General features: G+C 29.8%; 2 pseudogenes; one reads left to right on the top strand and one right to left on the bottom strand.

Annotated features, from left to right (window-relative positions):
* The first annotated feature begins 70 nt into the window (after positions 1–70).
* Positions 71–7,199, top strand: LOC149054348 (T-complex protein 1 subunit gamma pseudogene; annotated as a pseudogene).
* Positions 7,200–10,134: 2,935 nt separating this feature from the next.
* On the bottom strand, positions 10,135–11,600 carry LOC149054347 (uncharacterized; annotated as a pseudogene).
* Between the last annotated feature and the right edge of the window lie 214 nt (positions 11,601–11,814).

Raw genomic sequence — 11,814 nt, 5'->3', positions numbered from 1 at the left:
CTCATCCTTTCACTATCAATATTATATCAATCAATTAATATACATACAAATCAAAAATTCATTGTCAGCTATGGCTTTAGAGGCTGGTATGGCCCACATCGCAATGACTAAAATTGAAACCGTTATTAAATTAACTTTAAAAAAAATCATTTTGATTTAGTATGAGAAACAATAAAAACAATGAAAACGTTGAACAATAAAGAATAAACTAAAATCTCATTTATTGATGTTTTATATAAGTGATCTAGATCTATGCATACCCCACCTAATCCCTCATTGAAAGTAAAGACAATAAGACTTTTATTTATGACACAAAAAAAAACATTTTATTCTTTGTTTGACTTTGAACACTATATTCATTGTACTTTTAACAACTAAGTAAATAACATAAATTTAACATTTATAACAATACATGATACGATACCTAGTGACTATAATGAAAAAAAATTGAAGCTTTCATAATATTAAAGAATACACGTCTCATGTACCTATCGAGGTACTTACGTATTAATCTCAGTAAGACTAGTAGCGGCAATCACATTAAGGATACAATCAATTATGATTCATACAATTGTCTAAAATATAGTATCGTGTTAAACAAAAAGCATAGTACCTATATACTCCTTCATATGACATTATATAATTATGGATTAGGTACTATAATGCAATATGATATATGTCCACTGTATTGGAATATCTCGTCATCACTATCGTTGTTATTGTTCCATTTGTTAGAGAAAAATTAAATATAATTAAATTAAATTAAATAAGATAAATATTAAATCTTAAAACTTTAAAATATATTATACAAGATAAAACACTGATATACAAATTCCTCATCAGTATTTATATTTTTAAAAAAAAAGAAAATGACCGTGAACTAAGGATATTAATTGCCACAATGTGTGCAAAATACGATTGTCTAGTGCATGTAAAATGCAATTATAAAGAGCATACAATTAATCGACTCAAATCGATTTCTTTTAAATTCGTTTCACAAAATATTTAAAACTTTTAATAGGTATGTTCAATACTGTTTAAAATTAAAAAAAATATTATATCACCATAATACTACTTTATTCCATATTATCAACAAGTGTTTACATTTTAATAACTAATAAGTGAATTTCCGGAATCGTGTAGATTTTAATCGCCATTGATATACATACTCGATTCAGAAAAAAAATCATATTTAAACATGTAACGGGCAAAGGAAGAAATCTGGGTATTGTATAACAATGCCCAAATATTTTAGGCCTTGTAATAATCATAATTCTATTCAACAATAAGTCAATATATTGTCCGGGCGATGTACTACATTGGCCTTACAAACCGTATACTCTACGCTGATTCGAGTGGGCAAATAAATTAAATATAGGGAGCATCATATACATATTTGTATCTAAACGCATCATTACATATCACTACATAACTATATTTAGATATTTTATTCGTACTCGACAACGCGACTGCTGCTGATAATACGAACCGATCCGTAATCTTAACAATAAATTGATCACAAAATATATTGCACGAACATAATGGATATCTAATTTAATTTTCCGTCGATTGATAAAAAAATCAAGTAGTGGAGTAAAATATTAAATTTAAAAATTTAAAAATACATACCTAGGTATAATGCTATATTTTTTCATATAATATTATCGACAGATGATTTACTCGTTTATAACTTCTAGGTAAAATACAAATAGCAAAATTTCTCATAAGTTTTCTATTTTTATCAAACAAGACAATTACCGTAAATTAAGGATATTAACTGTCATGAAATATTTTCTGTTTAATTCCTTTTTTTTTTCAATTATTAATATTGATATTTCTTATAAGAATTTGATATGCCGGACGAACTGTCCGTACTAAAAATCGTTTTCTTACGGTACCACATATAATTTAATTCAAATTTAACTCATCCATTACAATACTTAAATAACTAAAAAATAACTTTACAATTTAAAGTAAATTTGCGCCAATATGTCAACGTATGTTTACGTGAAACAACTTTTAGAGCGTTAACAAGTTAAATTCTCAGAAAATTACAATCAGTTGTTAGGAGAATAGTTTTTTTCGATTTTAAATTTCGGTAAATTAATTAATTCCATCGTATCGAAACGGCTCTTTACCATAATAGGTAATTCTATTAGGGCAAGTATAAATGTATAGTATGGGTTATACATTTGTTTAATGCGCCTACAGTTTTATGTCGTTTATAATTTTCATAAGTACTTATTATTTACTCAAGTGATATGTTCGATTTGTGTAGTTGTAATTTTACTTTGCGAGTTAAAAATTGAACATTGAATAAAATGTTCCTTAGAAGTTTCATAACGTTAATATTTAAACATGATAAATTATTATTCAAATTAAATGTACTTTAAGCTGACTATTAAAATTACTTTACCTAAAAGTAGGTAGGTAGGCACCAACTTACTTGTATACTTATTATAATATAATTTAATAGGCATATGTGTGATTCAATATGTAAGAAATTATAAGCTCTAATAAGTTTTCGTTCAAAGCTCAATAGCGTGTTTTACCACTGCCACCACTAATATTTTTACGTTTCTAGAAGCCTCAAATGACGTCCAAACTATTTGAAAATGAACTGTACGAATAGTGTAGGTCAATTGGATTTCTAGAGCTATAGAAGACTTTCTAGTGCAACAAAAATGCGATTATAAAGAGCGTACAATTAATCGACTCAAATCGATTTCTTTTAAATTCGTTTCACAAAATATTTAAAACTTTTAACAGGTATGTTCAATACTGTTTAAAATTAAAAAAAAATTTATATCACCATAATACTAATTTATTCCATATTATCAACAAGAGTTTACATTTTTATAACTAATAAGTGAATTTCCGGAATCGTGTAGATTTTAATCGCCATTGATATACATACTCGATTCAGAAAAAAAATCATATTTAAACATGTAACGGGCAAAGGAAGAAATCTGGGTATTGTATAACAATGCCCAAATATTTTAGGCCTTGTAATAATCATAATTCTATTCAACAATAAGTCAATATATTGTCCGGGCGATGTACTACATTGGCCTTACAAACCGTATACTCTACGCTGATTCGAGTGGGCAAATAAATTAAATATAGGGAGCATCATATACATATTTGTATCTAAACGCATCATTACATATCACTACATAACTATATTTAGATATTTTATTCGTACTCGACAACGCGACTGCTGCTGATAATACGAACCGATCCGTAATCTTAACAATAAATTGATCACAAAATATATTGCACGAACATAATGGATATCTAATTTAATTTTCCGTCGATTGATAAAAAAATCAAGTAGTGGAGTAAAATATTAAATTTAAAAATTTAAAAATACATACCTAGGTATAATGCTATATTTTTTCATATAATATTATCGACAGATGATTTACTCGTTTATAACTTCTAGGTAAAATACAAATAGCAAAATTTCTCATAAGTTTTCTATTTTTATCAAACAAGACAATTACCGTAAATTAAGGATATTAACTGTCATGAAATATTTTCTGTTTAATTCCTTTTTTTTTTCAATTATTAATATTGATATTTCTTATAAGAATTTGATATGCCGGACGAACTGTCCGTACTAAAAATCGTTTTCTTACGGTACCACATATAATTTAATTCAAATTTAACTCATCCATTACAATACTTAAATAACTAAAAAATAACTTTACAATTTAAAGTAAATTTGCGCCAATATGTCAACGTATGTTTACGTGAAACAACTTTTAGAGCGTTAACAAGTTAAATTCTCAGAAAATTACAATCAGTTGTTAGGAGAATAGTTTTTTTCGATTTTAAATTTCGGTAAATTAATTAATTCCATCGTATCGAAACGGCTCTTTACCATAATAGGTAATTCTATTAGGGCAAGTATAAATGTATAGTATGGGTTATGCATTTGTTTAATGCGCCTACAGTTTTATGTCGTGTATAATTTTCATAAGTACTTATTATTTACTCAAGTGATATGTTCGATTTGTGTAGTTGTAATTTTACTTTGCGAGTTAAAAATTGAACATTGAATAAAATGTTCCTTAGAAGTTTCATAACGTTAATATTTAAACATGATAAATTATTATTCAAATTAAATGTACTTTAAGCTGACTATTAAAATTACTTTACCTAAAAGTAGGTAGGTAGGCACCAACTTACTTGTATACTTATTATAATATAATTTAATAGGCATATGTGTGATTCAATATGTAAGAAATTATAAGCTCTAATAAGTTTTCGTTCAAAGCTCAATAGCGTGTTTTACCACTGCCACCACTAATATTTTTACGATTCTAGAAGCCTCAAATGACGTCCAAACTATTTGAAAATGAACTGTACGAATAGTGTAGGTCAATTGGATTTCTAGAGCTATAGAAGACTTTCTAGTGCAACAAAAATGCGATTATAAAGAGCGTACAATTAATCGACTCAAATCGATTTCTTTTAAATTCGTTTCACAAAATATTTAAAAATTTAACAGGTATGTTCAATACTGTTTAAAATTAAAAAAAAATTTATATCACCATAATACTAATTTATTCCATATTATCAACAAGAGTTTACATTTTTATAACTAATAAGTGAATTTCCGGAATCGTGTAGATTTTAATCGCCATTGATATACATACTCGATTCAGAAAAAAAATCATATTTAAACATGTAACGGGCAAAGGAAGAAATCTGGGTATTGTATAACAATGCCCAAATATTTTAGGCCTTGTAATAATCATAATTCTATTCAACAATAAGTCAATATATTGTCCGGGCGATGTACTACATTGGCCTTACAAACCGTATACTCTACGCTGATTCGAGTGGGCAAATAAATTAAATATAGGGAGCATCATATACATATTTGTATCTAAACGCATCATTACATATCACTACATAACTATATTTAGATATTTTATTCGTACTCGACAACGCGACTGCTGCTGATAATACGAACCGATCCGTAATCTTAACAATAAATTGATCACAAAATATATTGCACGAACATAATGGATATCTAATTTAATTTTCCGTCGATTGATAAAAAAATCAAGTAGTGGAGTAAAATATTAAATTTAAAAATTTAAAAATACATACCTAGGTATAATGCTATATTTTTTCATATAATATTATCGACAGATGATTTACTCGTTTATAACTTCTAGGTAAAATACAAATAGCAAAATTTCTCATAAGTTTTCTATTTTTATCAAACAAGACAATTACCGTAAATTAAGGATATTAACTGTCATGAAATATTTTCTGTTTAATTCCTTTTTTTTTTCAATTATTAATATTGATATTTCTTATAAGAATTTGATATGCCGGACGAACTGTCCGTACTAAAAATCGTTTTCTTACGGTACCACATATAATTTAATTCAAATTTAACTCATCCATTACAATACTTAAATAACTAAAAAATAACTTTACAATTTAAAGTAAATTTGCGCCAATATGTCAACGTATGTTTACGTGAAACAACTTTTAGAGCGTTAACAAGTTAAATTCTCAGAAAATTACAATCAGTTGTTAGGAGAATAGTTTTTTTCGATTTTAAATTTCGGTAAATTAATTAATTCCATCGTATCGAAACGGCTCTTTACCATAATAGGTAATTCTATTAGGGCAAGTATAAATGTATAGTATGGGTTATGCATTTGTTTAATGCGCCTACAGTTTTATGTCGTGTATAATTTTCATAAGTACTTATTATTTACTCAAGTGATATGTTCGATTTGTGTAGTTGTAATTTTACTTTGCGAGTTAAAAATTGAACATTGAATAAAATGTTCCTTAAAATTTTCATAACTTTAATATTCAAACATGATAAATTATTATTCAAATTCAATGTACTTTAAGCTGATTATTAAAATTACTTTACCTAAAAGTAGGTACCTAGGTAGGCACCGACTTACTTGTATACTTATTATAATATAATTTAATAGGCATATGTGTCACAATCACCCTGTATATGTATATATATATATAAATAAGTAATGTTTTTGCTTCCTATCTGTACTACACATTTCTCTATAATTTATCAAGACTTTTACTTTATATAATTTATGAATCATTCAATATGATTTTTACATTTTTCTACTGTTGAAAATTTGAATTAATAGTTTGAAAATTCGTAAATATATTTGATTATATAAGAAATTGGTACTGTTAAATTTTGATTTCATTTATAATATAAGTTTTAAAATCTCATACAAAACATTTGATTGACTTTTCATAAGGATTTTTAAAAATAAATATTTAAAAGAACTTTTGAACTACTAATTAATATTACATTTTGCTTTTGATGTTTAAAACTGATTCAAATGTGCATGCTACCAATTATTTTATATTTTGTTAATTCTGTATAAGTAAGCCTAAATTCTCAGTTATTTTACTTAAGAAATACATTTTTATTTCAGGCAAAGCAATAGCTGATGTTGTACGTACATGTATTGGACCCAGAGCTATGCTTAAAATGCTGTTGGGCCCAATGGGTGGAATTGTGATGACGAATGATGGAAATGCTATTTTACGAGAAATTACAGTTCAACATCCTGCTGCTAAATCATTTATTGAAATTGCTCGGACCCAGGATGAAGAAGTTGGGGATGGTACAACATCAGTTGTAGTACTCGCTGGTGAAATTCTTGGTGTTGCAGAACAATTTTTAGAACAAAAATTTCATCCAACTGTTATAATTAGAGCTTATCGTCAAGCTTTAGAAGACATGCTGGATTTTTTGGATAAGGAATATAGTATACCATTATCTTTGGACGACGAGCCTAAGTTAATTGAAGTGATTAAATATTGTCTTGGAACCAAGTTCATTGGTCGCTGGTCAGATTTGGCATGTATTATTGCTTTAAATGCTGTTAAGACAGTTAGGTAGTATAAGAGATGAAGGTCGTACTGAAATTGATATAAAGAGGTATGTAAAGGTTGAAAAAGTACCGGATGTAGCTATTGAAGATTCCCAGATATTAAATGACATTATTGTAAACGCCCAATAAAGGGGGTTTCCCGAAGGACTACTCGACCGATTGTCGAGACCAATGAAGATCAACCCTAGTCACTCGCGCCTCGATTTGGTGTAGACAGGCAACCTAACGTGTTACCCCGTCACCAGTTTAGGTAGGCAACCTGACGCACACAACGACGACGACGCTGAGGATGAGGAATACAGAAAACAGGAATCAGGAACATGCAAGTTAGTTAACGGGGAAGGTCTCTGCGATCGAATCGGTCTGTTGCAATGATCACAGAGCTCACATATAACGGGACTAATACTTAAAACTAAACTTATTATCTACTGATGTTTTGAGATGTCGAACACAGCCGGTTGAGGTGATGAGGGACACGCTGACCTGGACGACCTGGGCGGCCTCTCACACAACACAAGGTTGCTGGCGGACTTACGCTTCGACACTCTCTTGGCGGTGACGGGGAAAGCGATAATATCGACATACGACAACCGTTGGTTTGACAGTGTGGATTGTGAATATATATTAAATAATTACTCACGATTTGTTAATTGGCACGTTTATTGTTGACTGATCACAATGCGACTTGATAAATATAATAATTGACAATTGTAATAATCACCGTAACAGACTGATGCGCTCAATGCGACTTAAAAAATGTGTACGCTACAATAGCGGGGAAAAAAAGACATGTATACAATAATAATATCAAAAAAACAATAATAATAATAATAAGGGCGTTGGCTGCAAATCAATAACAAATAGAATAATAATTAATAAGAGATAATATGAAAAATGATAATGAACATATGCGGCAAAGGCCGACCAATAATTGTTCGATAGAAAATACAAAGAGACTATAGATATACTCAATATTATAATAATTATTAAATAATTTAAACAAAAAGGACTGAGAGGTGTGAAGGGGAAACGGGAGACGAGATTAGGAAAGGTGCCGTCGCACGACAATTAGACAACAGCGATACTATATTTATTGACGCGGCGCCAACAATTATGTTGAACAAAGATGTGACACATCCAAAAATGAGAAGGTTTACAAAATATCCCAGAATTATTCTTTTGGATTCTTCTCTGGAATTCAAAAAATGAGAAAGCCAAACAGAAGTCGAAATTGTCAACGAAATCGACTTTACACGGTTATTGCAGATCGAAGAAGAATATATACAACAAATATGTTCCGATATTATAGCTCTAAAACCAGACTTGTTTTGTACAGAAAAGGGAGTTTAGTAGTATGTATTTGTATGTTCACAGCAAGCTTTTACGCGGTAAAAAAAATTGTTCAAGTGGAAATGTTCCTCTCCGAGAACACAGTTTTACCGCGTAACACAATACGGTGATTACACAAAATTGTCCGTCTATTTGCCGTATCAACTATTTTTTTATTAGATTTTCGGTTTTTTTTAAATTTTTCAATCAAATATCGTTAATTTTTATAAAAATAATATTTCGAGTAAAGAAGACAAATTCTTTAATAAACTTTTTCATTTTGTTAAATAAAATTACACAAGTTTTTTTACTTCTCTAGTAAAAGGTACATATTCTACAATACGATCATGAATTGATAAACAATAAGCAGTTACACCTGTAAGGGATTCCGATGCTTCAATTTCCAATTGAACATCCACTGCTGAGGCTGTTGCCGAATCATTCTGTTTTGAAGTATCAATAACTATAATGGGTGCGTTCGATAGAAAAGTAGATGGACTCAATATAGGGTTGTGTATACTTTTTTCATAATACGATTCTTGAAACGATGTATACATATCATATAATAAAGTAAAATTATTTTTTGAAAAATCTAAATTCAAATTATGATACGGATATGCAATCGAGATTAGAAATACTTTAACGTTCGTTAGATTACAATGGTCAAATATACTAAAATCTTTTGTTATTGTATTTTTACGACCTTTTTGTAATCCAATTATAATAAATCGTGGTTTTTCTAATTTTGAAGCTGTTCTCAAGTTCCATACTACTTTTTTAGTAGTTCCGAGTTCAGAATATTCAAAAGTTTCGAAAGATCTAAAAGGAATAAACAAACTTTTTTCTTTTTCTACAAGTTTCAATAACTTTAACCTTTCTTCATCATCAACAGTATATGCGGAACCTTCTAGACTATTTTATTTAATACAACTTTATCTAAAGCAGCAACTACATCACTTTTAAGACTTAACGCATTTAAATCAGTATGACTTCGAGTTAATATTAATTCCAATCTTGAATTTACCAATATTTTTTTTATAATCTTCAAACAGACCTAACCATTATTTCAATGGAATTAAAGCACTGAATTCGCCTTTATCGTTTGTTAATTGTGTTACATTTTTTAAATTCCAGCCAGAATTTTCGTAACAATTATAGTTATCTGGTGTACCAGATAAGTATCCTTTCAGCGAGCTTGTGATTCCAAGAACACGTGTGCTATCTACTTCTATTCCATTTATTTCTAATCGTATTTGTTCGAAGAGGTATGTATAATCATTATTACACAGTTTCGCTTTATCAGGTTCAGATATTATTCCTTCTAAATAAATTAAGCTCTCGTGTAGATACGGATTAACATCTGTTTGCTGTACTGATATTCGTATTTCATCATTAATATTAAACGATGTTGTGTACGGTGTATATGAATGATATTCAATTTTCGTTATTTTAGAAACCATCTCGTATCGTAAACTTATATCTCAAATATCACTCTTAAGGTAGGTTTACACGAGACGTGAGCCACGATCGTAGTCTTTAGAAGAGTGAGCCACGGTTTGTGTAAACAGACAATTCGTACTTCACGATCGTGGTATTATCGTCCACGAACCTGTCACGACTGGATCGTGCAACATCAAACCATGTTAGATATTTCAGTTGTGAAACCACGCTCGTGAGTCACAACTACGCGATCGTGAAATACGCACGTGGCTCACGTCTCGTGTAAATCTACCTTCAGTCTTTCTGTTTTAATTGATAACCTAGAGCTTGCAAATTTTTTTTATTTTTCAACGTCAATTTTTTTAATTTATTTGACGTTACCGGTACCACTTTAGTCTTATGACTAGTTGATCTGAACCGAAGTAGCGGATTTATATTGAATTTTAATCCCATATCAAGATGCGTAACGTTTAATATGTAACACGATTGTCAATGCCTCACCAAAATTATCAATCGAATTATGATCTTGATCAACTATTTGAACGGTTATCGAATCAATATTTGTTATATTCAATTTGTAATATATTAAATTTAGCGGTGACTGAATTACTTTAGATCCTGTCCTTCCACTCGGTAAAAACTCATATATCGAATGACTTTGAAGTTGGTTATTGAATGACCCATGTGCTATATTACACAATACTTTTATAGAGTTAATCGTGTTTAAATTAGCCGCTTTATCCAATCGACAATCTTCATGAAACGGTCCACATTGTATCTTTTTAAACCCAAAAACAGGTGCTATACTATATGCAGTTTCGAACCTAAGTATTCCATTACATATTATATACGTTCTAAAATCAACAGGATCAATACGTCACTGAATGTTAGCTGTGTTCCGTAGTCTTTATTAACTCGGAGTAACTCTTTTGCAATTTTATTGTTGATATCTTCTATTTCATAGCATCCATCTTCCAAACTAAATTCAAAACTGGAATATTTTATTTTATTTTTCTTTGAAGGTGTTGCATAAATGCACCATAGTATAGTGACATTATACATTATAATATAACTATGTGTATACGTATGTATAAATATACACTGTAGATAGCTAAGACACCCGCACTAACTCTCCGATCGATTAACGACGGTCAATTTAAATATAATATATTATAATATGATAACACTAACGCAATAGTATTTTGTGTGCGTGTGTGCAAAAACAGCGCGCGTCGAGTTGCTATGACACACGCAACGTCGAAGCCATCGACGTAACAGGCACGGTCTCGTCCTACGTGTGCGCACTGGCATTTTTATATATTATATATATATTCGCAACTGGAGTTCATTCATCAAGTCAGAGTCGCATCCACTACACATGTATTGAACTCCATACTGGTCACCCTCTGCCATCTGCAACTATACGCCATCTGCAACCATCTACCACCATCAACCCATCATCATTCCTGTTATTACCACTGTGTCATGAGTTACTTTTTTTTTCTATTGTATTTTATTCTTTGTGTGTATTTTACTAACACGTAATTTAAGAAAAACTGCATTGTTATTTATACATATATTTATTCTATGTTTACTTTGAATAGTAAACTCATTGATAGCCCATTTATACTTATTTATTGTTCAGTCTGTTTTCTGATTGTTCCCTTTACTAATACGGCATTTTCGCAGCGTGTCCCAGTTCTCTGTTATATGATAGAAGGGATTGGTACGCGAAACAGAAGGAATTTCTTCTATTTTCAGTCGGCTATTAATTGGATTTATAATATTTGGAAATGAATTGAACGTTTGCAAACATAACAAAGCTATTTCTGAATCCTAGTAAACGTTTAGAGATGGAAAATAATTTGCAGTAAATTCAGTCGATTTTCCAGTTAAACTTAGTGTAATAGATTCATGCATTGTAATAATTCAAGACATAAATGTCCACAGTTGAATGTATTGAAGTCTTGATAGTGTAATGATCCTCATTATTATTATAATGTAAAATAATTGATATAGTTATGTATTTATATTCACTGACATTCATCGACTTTGAAATAACCAGATTATAGGAAAGCGTTAGCATAGATCAAAGGTGAAAAATGGAAATAGCATACACCTTTGATTAGACGGA

Source organism: Diuraphis noxia, unplaced genomic scaffold (genome assembly GCF_037042655.1).
Source record: "Diuraphis noxia isolate RWA-SAM2 unplaced genomic scaffold, SU_Dnox_SAM2 contig0007, whole genome shotgun sequence".
NCBI lineage: Eukaryota > Metazoa > Arthropoda > Insecta > Hemiptera > Aphididae > Diuraphis > Diuraphis noxia.
Note: the sequence above shows the minus strand (reverse complement) of the source record. Positions and strands in the feature narration are given on the sequence as shown.